A 14245-nucleotide genomic window follows, 5' to 3' on the forward strand; every position below is an offset into this window, starting at 1 on the left:
ATGATGCAACATATGTCTTTCTTTAGAGTTTTTAAAAACTACTTTAGACTTTAAAACATTGATAATAAGATTCTGTGTTCACCCACAATAGTTTTGGCTGAGTTATAAAAACTATAATGACAACCTAATGCTGTTTATAGTTTATGGGTATTAGATACACGCATTTATATCAGTTAAATACCACCTTTTTAAATGCATTATGCTTTGGCTGTTCTGAAATTATCCAGTATGTACAGTTATTGACGCATCATTTTGTTTTCTATCTACCATTAAAAAAAAACACAACTTCATTGTTCTGATATGATCACTGGGTTTTAGCCAAAAGACTTCTTTATATTTATATAATGCCCATTTCACATATCCTGGTGAAAGAATATAGATTTGCTTCAACCATGTCACATGATATTTCAGTATGCCAGAACCACCACGCGGTGGCAACACTTTATTGAACAAGTTCACTTCCCCCCCCAGAAGATTGGAGTTTTCGCTCTGTTTTCAGAAGAAAAAGTCAGGATTGCAGCTTCATTTGTTATCACCTGCTGCTTCTGCCCTATTTTTCTCTCATGACCACCTCATTGGTTTCCTTGGTAAAAGAAGTGTCAGAGAGTGAGCACACTGAGGCTGTGAATTTTCCCTTGTCAGAAGATCATAATATGAAATGTCAAGAGGATCCAATTCTGCAGTAGTTACCAATAGACTTCCTGTCCAATTCAAAGTGCTGATTTTAACCTTTATTGCTCTAAATTAAATGGCACCAGAGTTCTTTTGAGGACTTTCTTCTCCAGGTGGCACCATGTGTCCTGTATGCTCATCAGGTTGGGTTCTCCATAGTTGTGAGGTAAGAGGAGGGAGAACCCAAAGGCAGTGCTTTTTTTAAAAATAGTTTCCACCACATACAACAGCTTCCCCCTGCTGTTTCCAAAGCTATGTTGACACAGTTTAGAAACCCCTTGAAAATGGGGTTCCTTCATAGTCCCTATTGTTAATGTATATTTGTGCCGCACCATAATTTTCTGTTTATATTATATGCATTTATAATTATTGTATTGTGTCCCCTTAAATGACTATAAACCTCCGAAAGTTAGTTGAAGCCAGTAGCATATTAAATCAATCAACCAACCAACCAATCAATCTTTGCTTCAGAAAAGCTTTGCACCCTCAAAGCACATGAGGGCAGAACAGTTGCTGTGTTGAGGGCTGAGGACAGTCTGTGAGGCCAAGCTCTGAAAGGAACAGAATCCTCAGTTCATTAGTAAGATCTACCTCATGCTGGTGGGGGAATTCTGGGAGTTGAAGTCCACACATCTTAAAGTTGCCAAGGTTGAGAAACACTGATCTGCCTGAAGCTTAAGAGCTGATATGAAAGACCAGGCAGGTTGCCAGAAACTATGACTGCAGTAGCTGCTCCTTCTATTTCTGTGCCCAGAATACTGACTGAATTTGTTCCCCAAATTTCTAACCTTTGGCTATCCTTATGCCCTACATCTCATCCTATGAACATACAGGATTGCCTCCTCTGTTCTGAATGTCCAAAAAGACTTTGTTTATCCTTCCCTCTACTCTACGTGCCCATTAAAATACAGGAAGAGCCAGATCAGGATAGGAGGAATAAATCTTCTAACACATTTGCATAGCATGTAAAATGTAAAAGTAAACAAAAATAGTTTTCATAACTATAATGTGCAAAATTTGAAATGAGTTGTGTGGTCAATGGGAACCCTGAAGGTTATTTACTTACCCATAATCTAAAAAGCTTCTTCAAAATCATGCCATTAGCTTTCTGAGGGTGCCGCACAGCAGAGCTAATAATGCAAATAAGGTTGATGTAGTTAAACACTGCTATTGATATTTTTTTTAGTTTCCCAGGAGGTCTCCTTATCTAGCAGCTATAATCATCTCCATTGTGAAGTGGTATAAATTCTATGTATCACTTAGAAAGAAATAAAATTGCATTGAATATCAACAATGCTTTCCTAATGTTTTTTTTGTTTTGTTTTGTTTTTTGTAAATGTCAGATTTAGTAACTACTTCCAAATGCTGGAGCCTATATATGCTTGAGTTCTGCTTCAGAAAACCAAGGTTATTGTTACTTTTATGTTAGACTGATGGAGAATATAATTGTGGCCTTTCTTTGAACAGTGATCTGTTTTCCTATCATACTACTAAGAGCAAATTTAGTAGGTCTCTGCCTGTCATTTTGGAAACCACCCAGGGATACTGACAAACATAAGAGAGGTGTAGCATATTTTGTTCTAAATATATATTGTCAAGTGTATTACATTTTTTTAAAAGTACATATGTCAGTGTTGTCCAAACTTGGCCACTTTAAGATGAGTGGACTTCAACTCCCAGAATTCCCCAGCCAGCTATGCTGGTTGGGAAATCCTGGGAGTTGAAGTCCACTCATCTTAAAGTAGCCAAGTTTGGACAACACTGACATATGCAGACCATTCTTTAGGCCTTGAGTATATTTACTAATCCTCTGGATTGCAATGGGGTTGTTCTTTTTTCAATCCTGTTTTGATTCTGCTCTGTTCCACACAGCCACTGAGGAAGAAGCACAAAGACTGACCATGGCTATTTCATCTTTCAGATAAAAGGTTCAAGATACTTAGATACATGTTGGAGGACACAGGACCACATTAGCCCCTCAAATTCTTGACTAACTTCCCAAGCCTATCTCCAAAAGTTGCTCCTGGGTTGTAATGTTTCCTGTGACAAAAGTGGGACTTATTACATTGAATGTAATCATGAGGAAGCTGTAACTGTAATTACATTTTCAATTAATCAAAGTTTAGTTTACTGTAGTCTGATTTCACCAGGTAGCCTTTGCCAATGATTTGAATTCATAGTTATCCATTAGAAGCTGCAATGATGTCTTCATGCAAATGTACATATTTGTGGGGTACCATGAAGCATGCAATATCACTTCACACACACACACACACACACACACACTCTTGTGGATGTCCATGTTTGAACTGCAGAGCCATCCCAAATACTACAATATTTAGTAACAGGATAAGTTCATAACTGTTTCATACATATACAGTACGTGTACCTGAGTCAAGACTCTGAAGGGGCTGGTGAAGCAAAACATAGCTTGCCTGAGTCTGTGGCTCACCGAGCAGCAGACAGGCAGTGTCAAATTCCCTTGACCACTGATATAAGAAATACAACACTCCAGAATAAGGGTGAAAATATTCTATTGCTACTGTGATACATGCAGTTTTTTCCATCCTTAATCATATTAAGTTGCAAAGGATACAACTTAATATTATTAGCAGAGATGCTACAGCTCTGTGTGCTAGTTTTGTGTTCCTTTCCAGAACAAATCCCATTTTTCTCATTGCCCTTTGTTTAATAGTTTCCTTGTACTTATATGCCTCTCTCTCCCTCCCTCCCTCCCTCCCTCCCTCTGATTTTCTGACTGCAGAAATTCTGGGAAGAACTCTTGTGCATCACCCCCCCCTTCCCAAAATCTTCCACTCTCCTTTCCTTGTTTCTCTACTACTGCTTCCAATAAAATTAAAGGTTTTCATGAATTCGGTTCTCCCCCACCCTTCCATGATCTTTGAAAATTGGACAAGGGAAGGATATTGGAAAACTGGGAAGCAGAGGAGAATTGGAAACATGGTAAAGCATGTAGTTTGACATAGGCTTTAAAAAAATGCTTAAGTTTCATTTCCATGCCTGGCTTAGGAACACTTCTCTAGATTCCTAGAATCACTTCAAAAGGCAGCAATAGAAGATCAAAGAGACCAAAAATAGATAACATAGGTAACATAGTTTAAGTGTGTGAACTTCTCCTTGGGAGAGGGGACAATTCCATTAGCTGTGAAAAAGATAGGGCACTCCCACATTATCACCTAGTTTCCAACCTTCCCTTCCCTTTTCTGATGGCCCATTGGTCCCTCTAATTCTTCGTGATGACTTTGCATCAAGATGGAAAGTAAAAAACAAAACAAAACTCAATTGACCTGTGCTACTGTGGCCATTCTATCCACTCTTTGCTACCTCTTTGCCTTCAGAAAGCAAAAGCTGAGATTCACCGGAGTCTTCAATTTTGCACATCATACAGACTTGAGTGCTACAGACAATCTACAGGGGTGGGTTCCTTCATGATATCCTTTTAGACCTACAAGCACCTGGTTTGCTCAGGACACTATGTAGCCTTGTTTTGGACCTGCTTTAATGGTTTACCCTCAGCAGTATTAGATGGGAAGTTTCATAAAGTCTCATTTAATGAGAGAAATCAAGTTTTCAATGAAGTGGCTTATTGTCTACTCTCAGACTTGCAATATCCTGTTACCATACAATGGTATGGTGTTAGCTTGCATGACTTCAGTTTCCTAGTGAGCTCTACCTTCAAGGACTGACAGTCATTAGGAACTCTTTATATCCTAATTTTATTTTTGCCTATTTTGTTTTGTTTTGGCTCATTTTGGTAGGTAATATGGCGGTTTTATTGCTGTTATTGTATTTGAGCCTACTTATGTGTGTGTGTTTTTTTTATTGGTTTGTTTGTTGGTTTTATTGTTGCCATTACCTGGCTGCTCACTGATTGTAAATAAATAAACAAATAAACAAATAAACAAATAAATAAACAAATAAAATTGAGAAAATGGTGTGTAAGTGTCTGAGCACTCTCAAGGAAGTAGATTATGCAAACCCATTTCAGTCTGGATTCATTTCCAATCATGGAATGGAAACAGCATTAGTTGATCTGGTAGATGACATCTGTTGGGACTTGGATGGGGGAATGTACCCTTCCTGGTCCTTTTAGAAATCTCAGTTTTAATACCATCAATCAGAGTATCTTCCTGGACCAACCTCAAGTGCTGGCACTGAGGGACACTGTGCTTCAGTAGTTTGGACCACCCCTAAGTGGCCAGTACCACTTGGTGGCAGTTGGACAGGAGATGGCAGCCTTGTGGACCCTCACTTCTGGGGTCCCAGAGAATTTGATTCTCTGACCCCTCCAATGCGAAGCCACTGGGGGAAGTCATCCATCAGGGTGAGGTGAAATATCATCAAGATGCTCATGACACTTAGTTATACATCTCTATCCCAGGCTATACAGAGATGCAATGATAGTCTTGAACCAATGTTTGAAGCCAAGTAAGCAGGAGTTGCTGTTTGTCCAGAAGGGATCTCTGTCAGCTCCAGTGGTGACTGTTAAAGGGGTGGCACTCCCCCTGAAACAGCAGGTCCATGACTTAAGAGTTGTCTTAGACTCCTAGAGAGAGAAGGTAAAATATAAATACATTTATAACTGCTGTCAAAAAGATCAGAAGCTGCTTCTTTTCTTTCTTTTTCTTTTTCTATTTTCTTTCTTACTTATTCACTATTCTTCCCCATTTTCTTTGTTTCTTTTCTAATATTTGTATTGTTTTTATCTTGTTAAAAATTTCTTCAATAAAAATTATATTTTTAAAAAAGTGTTCTCCTAGATTCACAGCTACTGCTTGATAGGCAGGTGAAGGCCCTGGCTAAGGAGTCCTTCACCCAGCTTTGGCTAATGCACCAGTTGTGGGCCTACCTGGAGCAGAAGACCCTTGCTACAGTAACTCATGCTGTCATCACTGTTTAGATGACTGTAATGAACTCTATGTGGGCCTGCCTCTTAAGACCCCCTGCAAACTGCAGTTGGTGCAAAATGTGGCACCACGTATACAGTATATTAGTGAATCAAAGTTACTTATACTCATATAACACCTATTGTATGGCTGCTGTATTCCTTACTAATAAGTTTCTGGGTGCAACTCCAAATGCTGATTTTGACCTATAAAGCCCCAAGATATTTACAAGGCCCCCTCCTTTGCATGGAGGTAGTCCACTCAACTTGTCCAGTATGGACCTCTCACCAACACCTTTTAATGGTCCCCCATGTAACAACATGAGAACATGTTCTTGGCCCATCTTGTCTACCAGTCTGTTCTCACAGTGGCAACCCACTGCACAAGAAATCCCACTAGTCTCCCAGCAGATGGGAGTAACCAGGAGTCACGCAGCCATCAAATCTAATAGCCATTGCTCCCCATGACCTCCATGAATTGTTCCAACCCTTTTTTGAAGCCATGCAGGGGAGATGAAGGAGGCTAGGGTGTACAAGTGAAGTTTCTCTGTAGCAGTCCTTATATTATGGAATACTCTCCCGTCAAGATTAGAGCACCTTCATTGTTGGCCTCTGTAAAAGACAGAATTGTTCTGAAGGGTTTTTGAAGAATGAAAAGTCACCATTACGGTTACTGCTTTACCAGTGTTTATGTTTCTATTGGTTTTTATGTTTATATTCTTTTTGTAGGTTTTTGTGGTACAAACAGAATAAAACCACCAGAAGTCACTTTTGTAAAATCTGACAGTACCTTAAATAGAGAGAGAATAGCGAATTTCAATTGATCCAAAATGTAGCAACTTACACCCCCCCCCCACTGCCCCTCATAGTTAGATAGGACAAAACATTTAGTTCCAGAGGCAGAACCAAAGTTCTGAGTAATTAGAAGTAGGTCAGATTGGTAGAGAGTCACAGCAATAAGTTCCATGTGCCAAAACAAGAGAGCAAGACCTTGGCCAAACAAGATCTCCTTGGCTGAAAGACACTGTTCAGTGTGAGGAGCAAGCTTTGAAGCTAGAACTTTATAGGGTCAAATTAACAAAGGCTGTTCAGAACCTGAATACTTGGGATCCTGAATAAATTGTCAGGTGGTATAGAACTTGAACAATCATACTGAGTCATCTTGGTTTGGTCTGTAAGGGTTCTTTGCTTTCCAAGGATTGGACACACCACAGCGTAGCAGATCTGCACACAGTGCTATATTGTGGCACACACCTTCCCCAACACAGACTATTGCTCTGGGTTAACTCCACCCTCCCAGGCCTTGCAAGTTGATATAGCCAAGTAAATATGTCTGTAATACTCAGTCCTTAAAGCAAACAAGTCTCAAAGTCTGTAAAGTGGCATACAATCTTTGTCTCCCTCCAAAGGTTCTTGCACTGATTGTGATGAGGGGCTGCCTCAATGTGATTGCTCCTTCTCTGGTTGCTGCCAAGCTCCAAGCTCTGCTCTTAAGCAGTGTTGCTTTTGAGCACTCTAGCTGAGCTCCCAATCCAAGCTCCAGGCAGGAATCCTACCAGGATATCCTGCTTACTGTAGTTTGTGGTCCTGGCAGTTGACTGACAATCCTCTTGCCTGCCTGTAATAGCCACCAATCTCCAGATGTCGCCTCCCACTTCCTCACCTGCTTGCCGTTTCCTTATCTCCTTTTCTTCTACATACCCACACACACTCTGTCAGTGTGGATGCTTGTAAGTAAACGGTGAATGAATGAATGAATGAATGAATGAATGAATGAATGAATGAATGAATGAATGAGCCCATCTCTTAAGTTTCTGGGACTGTAAACTCTTACAGCCCTTTGGGAAAAAGCATGAGCTGTGCTGAGCCTTGGGGAAGTGGGGTGGGAAATATTTCTGCCTGGCTGCAGCTGCTTTTCCCAAGTGCAGACCACAATCCCAACTTCATTTCCTCACGTAGACTTGCTTCAGAATAGCCTTCCCCAACCTGGATGCCTTCAACTTTTAAGAAATTTTGGAAAAGGCCATGCAGGTTAGGAAGGCTGATAATTGAGTTTGTGTAGGTCAGTGTTGTCCAAACAGCATGGCTGGGTGGGGAATTCTGAGAGTTGAAGTCCACTCATCTTAAAGTGGCCAAGTTTGGACAACACTGATGTAGGTAGAAGCTCTCAAGTTAGGAAAATCTAGCATAGACTTATGGTGGCACAGAAGGAAAGTAGCCTTGGTGTTGGGACCTTATTCAGGATTACTTTCTTTTTTTGGCTGGGCAATGCTCCTCTGTGAACAGAACCTATTTAGATATAGAAAGTACATGTAGATATTCAGGCTCCAACCTTATTGGGAGAAAAATTGTATCTTGAAAACTCATTAAAGAGTTTTTGGTCCTGTGCAGCACCTATAGCTTTCAGGCAACCACATTCCTTCCTGTTGTCATCTAGGTTAACAGCAAATCGAGAGGGAGCATGATTCAAATAGGCAAAATGGGGTCTGAAGGTACCAGTGACATCTGTCATAGCTTGCAACAGTAAACTATTAAAGAAAGAGCATGAAAAATACCACATTGTGGTAACATCTATTTTCAGTAAGCCAAACTTGAAAAATAAATATGAGCATAGTTTTGTCCTCCTTTCTGCTCCCACACCACAAATGCATTTACTAGAGTAGGAATACAAAATTTGCTCAGGACAAGTTTTGCCTATCATTAATTTAAGTTGTCTGTTCTCTTTCATGAATACATTTCTTTCACTTGGTGGTAGAGTTCAATTGTCCTTTAATGTAGCAAAAGCCCCCCCCCCCCAAATAACTGGGAGCAGGATATGTTCCAGTATTTCTGCTTGTTTATTCAAAAACTACTGATCAGATCTGAAAATCTTGCTGAGTGCAGCAACTGTTCCCTGTGGGTTACACATGGGGAAAAGAAATAACAGGACACATTCAGAGATAAATTAAGGAGATAGGTTTGTCTCTTGTGCATTTCACAGTATTTAATGGGCAATCCTGTTCCTTGTACTTAGGAAAAAAAATGTTCAGGGATTTGCCTGGTAATTTATCAGTTGCTTACTGACCACTGAATTTACCAGGTATCTTCAGACATAGTGAACCTGCTGTGCTGGGAATGCATCAGCAACTTCTGAACCTCCTATTCATTCTAGTGGAATGTTAATGGAAAACAGCCACTTGAGTTGATCGGTGCAAAAGGTTCTTTAACAGACCATATACCCTTCTTTTTGTTATCTGCATTAATGGCAGAGAAAACATTATGAGGAATGAACTGATGTGATGTCTAGCAGAAATAACTACTGCAGGGGAACAGAATAATATCATCAACATGCCATCAGGAAGATATTTGAAAGGAATTAAGCACCCAAAAATAAAACTTTTATGAATTAAAAAAGATTACTCTGCAGCTACATTGAATAGTGTCTCTAAACATTGCTATTAAATGCAGAAAATAAATTGGATGGAGACTTTTAATTCCTTTTATTATTTTTTAGGAGATGAAATGCTTTATTACAATTAAACTCATCTGAAACTTATTATTCTTTCAGTATGCTAATTAATAGAGTAAGATCATGGATTTGTTAATTAAAATACGACACCTCAGGGAAACTGAAATTAATTTTGATGTCCTAATCGAGCTACCATTATGTCATTAAATCTTCCCCAATACTTTGTTTGTTTGTTTGTTTTTTTTAAAAAAGACAGAGTAAATGCTTTTTTTTTTTAATGTAGTTTGCATTTGTAATAGGACTGTAGAATGACACAGTTCTAATGTGGGCAAATGTGATGAGTCAGTAGAACTGCAATTGTGGATGCAACAAGAATGAAAATCTTGATAACTCTAAGAGTAAATCATTATCCAATTTTAACAGATCATTGGCAGCCTCTTGGTTTGGAGTCCATACTTCAAATGGGACAATATTTTTGTGTTAATAGCCAAGCCCTGAAAAGTAGTGACCCTGGAACTTCCTTCAGAGAACTCTCCAGAGTCCTGATATTGCCAGAGTCCGGATCTTTCAATGTGTCTCTCTTTCTCGTGACTTCTAGTTGAACTTTTCACTGTCCTATTCCAGGTCTGGATATTTTAAGCAGGGTAGCATCCTATGTCTGTTGTACCCAACTGTTATTGGTCCTCCTGGATAAAAGTATTAATAGAAATCTCTAGTTAATTTTTTCTTCAGCACCAATGTATTTTTGAGCTAAGGCATGTGTCCATATCATTTGTTGTTATTTTTTCTTGACTCGTGATTTCTTCCTCAACCCATAATCTTGATCTGTCCTTAAATTTTGATTTACTTTTTGGTCCTAAGTCCTAGATTTCTTCCATGGTTTGTGTTTCTTGATTTATCTTAGGTTCCTGCCCACGGTCTCAACAGAATCCTTCATGCTAATTGCATGAAGTTAGCAATTAGAAACATGGATGTTCAGCATGAGATGTTCAGCATGGAAAGCATGTGTTCTGCCAGTGAACTATTTTTATTTTTACAAAATTCCTCTGGTGGCCCAAGGTTAAACAATGTCCTGGGCAAGGAATGCCTTTGATGCTCCTCCACATCAGTCAACTTATTACTTTTGAAAATCATTTCTGATTCTTCTACTATTGTAGTACACTTGATACTACACATGATCTTAGCCAAAAGGCTGAGAAGCAATGTAGTACTTATACAGTATGTTAACTCATAGTAAAAGCATGTTCTATTAATTTTTATTAGAACAAAAATACATCTAAGTGGAAATAGAAAAAGAAATATAAACTAACTGACAACATTTAACGGTAGTTATATGTTTGCTTGTTTTCCTTCTGCTGTAGCTCCCTGCAGCTTGCATGCTTAATAAGCACTGACTCACCAAAGCTTCCTTGAATTTGGCATCTAGGGCATAGACCCTGCTTGTCCATCTCTAAAGCCAGTCCTAAATGTATTGTCGCTTTAGTTCAGGAATAAACAGTCTGGTTTGTTCTCAGTGTTTTTGAATATGATTTCCAGTTCCCTACCATTAGCCACATTGGTTGGAGATTATAGCAATAGAAGTCCAAAACATCTGGAAGGCTTTAGGTAGCCTTTCCTTGCCAGAGAACAATATTATCTTGGGATTGCACAGAGGTTCACAAGCAGGTGTCAGCCAGAGCATTTTTGTCTATAGTGCTGAGAAATGACTGTGCTTAGCACTGGAAGTTGGGGTAAAGCTTAGAAGAGGATTAAACTGCAAACCTGATTCAATAAATATTTGAATAGAGTAAAAGCCAATGGTCAACTGATTCTCTTAGAAACTCCAAGAACTCAGAAAAAGCCATTTTCAGACCATAATCCTTTTTATGACATTGCAGAAGATGAAAACAAAGCAAAAAGTTTTCCTTCTCTAAAATTCATTACTATTAGTATGTAGGATTTAAACATTTGCTCTTGTTTTGCCCTGCCATTTGAAATCTATGGTTAAATTATCACTGTGACCTAGTTCTTCATTTCAGTTAATTGCCAACATAAATAGTGAATTAGCTATAGCTACTAAGAAAATTTGCAATAAACTGTTAATTGTTATTTTAAAGATTTTCTTCTTTATGTTTTGCAAAAAGTCCTGATTTCAGCTCCAAAGAAAGATTTTTATTCCCTCCATGATAAACTATCAAGAACATGCTGTACAAGCAGTGTGTGAGTTCTGTGAATTAAATGCAGCTAGGAAAAATCAAAATAGTGGTGCAGCATTTACAGCTACTACTAGACTATCTGCAATTTCTCTGCAAACAGACTCACATCAGCGAAGTTACTAGAGGTACCAGCTGTAGGAAGAGAATTCAGAGAAGGCAAAATACAAGCAAGTATTTTGAAAACACTGTTCAACCCAATAACGCTTTTACCTTAATACAGATTTTTTTTCCCCTGCCTCTAAGGTGAATATGACAACCTTGCTGTCTGAGAAATTTTCAGAGTTATTTGCCAAAACAAGGAAAAAAATAGCCCGGGGGGTGGGGAACTTTTTAAGAAAGCAATAGCTTCAACTTCCCATGCAGCTTCTTGCTTTTTGCTTAGATTTAGCACTTTTAATAACAATATGTCTCAAAATGACAAAACTTTGTAGGAGTTTTCACACAGAGATGAGTGAATCTTTGAAATCTTAGTATGTGACTGAGGGAAGTGCCTATGAAAAGGGTTTTTTTTTTTTTTTCAGATAGTAGAGACTGTTGGCATCTCTCTAAATCCTTCTGATTTCAGAGGTGTATTACTTGCTAAGAATTCAAACTGATGTGGGGAAAAAATGGGGATTATAATAATTCCTACTAATGTCACAGCAATACTAATGGCTCTGTAGTGCACACATTCCTACTTCTCAAGACATTTTGTACGGTATGGCAGCATTTGGTCAAGCTGCCTCCCAAGTATAAGGTTACAGCTTATTCATATTTTATCCCTTCCTTTCAGTTGTTCTATAATTCTTCTTCTTTTGACAGTAACAAAAGAGAGCCTGGCTGGATAACATGGCTTTTCAATTAAGTTTGCACACAATAGTAAATGTAACCTGAGTCAGGGCATATAATTTATGTGTATATGTATTATCTTTGTACCTGCTTTTTTTTTTTCTTTTTTGGTAAGAAGAGGTCATGGCAGTGGACTCCCATATTATCCTTACAACAATTCTATGAATGGGATGGCTGAGAAAAATTGACTGGTCCAAAGTTACTCACTTAGCCCTATGGCAAAGTTGGGATTTGAGCCTAGCTTCTCTGTCTAATACTTTGGCAGTTGCACCAAACAGGCTCACCAATATCATATGTTGAACTTCAAGTCTGGAAATTCAGATGGACTGAGCTTTGCTTTGTGGTTATATAACACCACATATTCCATATTTTAGTAGATCAGTTTTTCCATATGTGATACTGCAGTAGAGAGTAGACAAAGAGACTTAATCTGTACATCAGAGGCTATGAATCTTCCAAAACAACACTTAGGGGTATGTTGGGAATACAATTACCAGAAGGGTCAGGACCAAATTTTACAGATTTTTTTTTTAATCTATAGTAATATTAGGTTTTCCTTTTTAAAAAAGGAATATAGATATGTTAAGGGTTTGTGTGTGGGCATGCACACCTTTGAGTCAGTCTTGGACAAGTACTTGCAGTTTTCTTAGCAAGATTTCAGAAGTGGTTTGCCATTGCCTGCTTCCTAGGGCTGAGAGAGAGTGACTGGCTCAAGGTCATCCAGCTGGCTTTGCATCTAAGGTGGGACTAGAACTCACAATCTCCCAGTTTCTAGCCTAGTGCCTTAACTACTACACCAGACTGCCCCCTGTGTACTATGTTAAGGTTAGCAGATACTTATTATATAAATGTTCCCCTTTTTTTTCTTCATAAGAAAGTATTAAAAACAAGAATTACTGCACTTTATATGTACCCTGGGCATTGAATTACTGATCTCTGCTTTAAATGTTATTCTTTTAATAGTCATCTATTCAGTCGAGAGTCAGTTTGCCATAGTGGTTAAGGCTCCCGGCTAGAAACCAGGAAACTGTGAGTTTTAATCCCACCTTAGGCATGAAAGTTGGCTGGGTGACTTTGGGCCAGTCACTCTCTCTCAGCCCACATCAGGCTTGGGTAACAAGCCAGTGGGTCTATTCCTGTTGCAACCAATGGATCAACATTCAGTTGATCCAAAAAAAGTAGACCCTGCACCTGTGGGAAAAATGCTACGATGGGGGGGAGTCACTTATTCAGTCTTACCCTCCTCCTCTTGAAGCAGATCTGATGCTTCCATAAGCCAGAAAATTATTTGTTTATTTAATTTATATGCTGCCCGTCTCCCCCAGGAGAATGGGTGGCATATAAAAATGAGGGAGTCAGTTCAAGTGATAGACTCTGGAATGTGGCAGTGAAGCCCTGGAATGGAGAACTGTGTCTCTAAGCTGTAGCAGTATTATCCCAACCTCATCTGCTAGTTCAACTGGCTTTTGTACATGGACTGAACACAGCTTTGTTCTTTGCTTCAAACATTGAATGTTCTTGCACCTGTTCTGCTTATAGCTGTGATCATTCTGACATATAGCCACAATTAGGATCCAGTAGGAATTGAGTATCAAGGTGGAATCCATACTTCTTTGAGCAAGAACCCTGAGGTTTGGGCTTCCAGCTAGTCCTAGAAACCTCCAAATATTGCTATATAATTGTATTGCCTGATATATGATCACTAAAGGAGGATCAGAGGTAACTATTTTGTACATACTGCCTGTTGTTCCTTTTTCTCCCAACTCTTCCCTCTCTGTTCCTATAAATGTTTGTGCTCAAGCTGACCAATAAGTCTGAGCACAGCTACAAAGAAATATCTAACCTGTATTTACCATTTGGTTTCAGTATTTCTGAAAACAAGCCCTGTAAAATAAGAGACACAGAAAACAATGGACTGACATCCTGACTTAACAAGATTGTTTCATCTCTTTATCCTTTTAGATGAAGTCAATCAAAGGTGAATGCACAAAGCGAAGCTTTTAGTGATGTGGAAATGTTAGAATTCTCCAGTACTGTAGCTACTTCTGAAGGAGTAACAAAATTACACAAAAATACCCTGCTATGCCTTAGTTTTGTAAAACTGCTGGTGGTCTATCAGCCTGAGATGATCCCATTCCATATATAACTGTGAACAGTGGATTTATCAAAGGATGACATGTATTCTAAGACCTCCAT

This window comes from Python bivittatus, unplaced genomic scaffold (assembly GCF_059951505.1).
Source record: "Python bivittatus isolate LINGU-HERP-01145 unplaced genomic scaffold, Pbiv_v1 ctg000980_np1212, whole genome shotgun sequence".
Lineage (NCBI taxonomy): Eukaryota > Metazoa > Chordata > Lepidosauria > Squamata > Pythonidae > Python > Python bivittatus.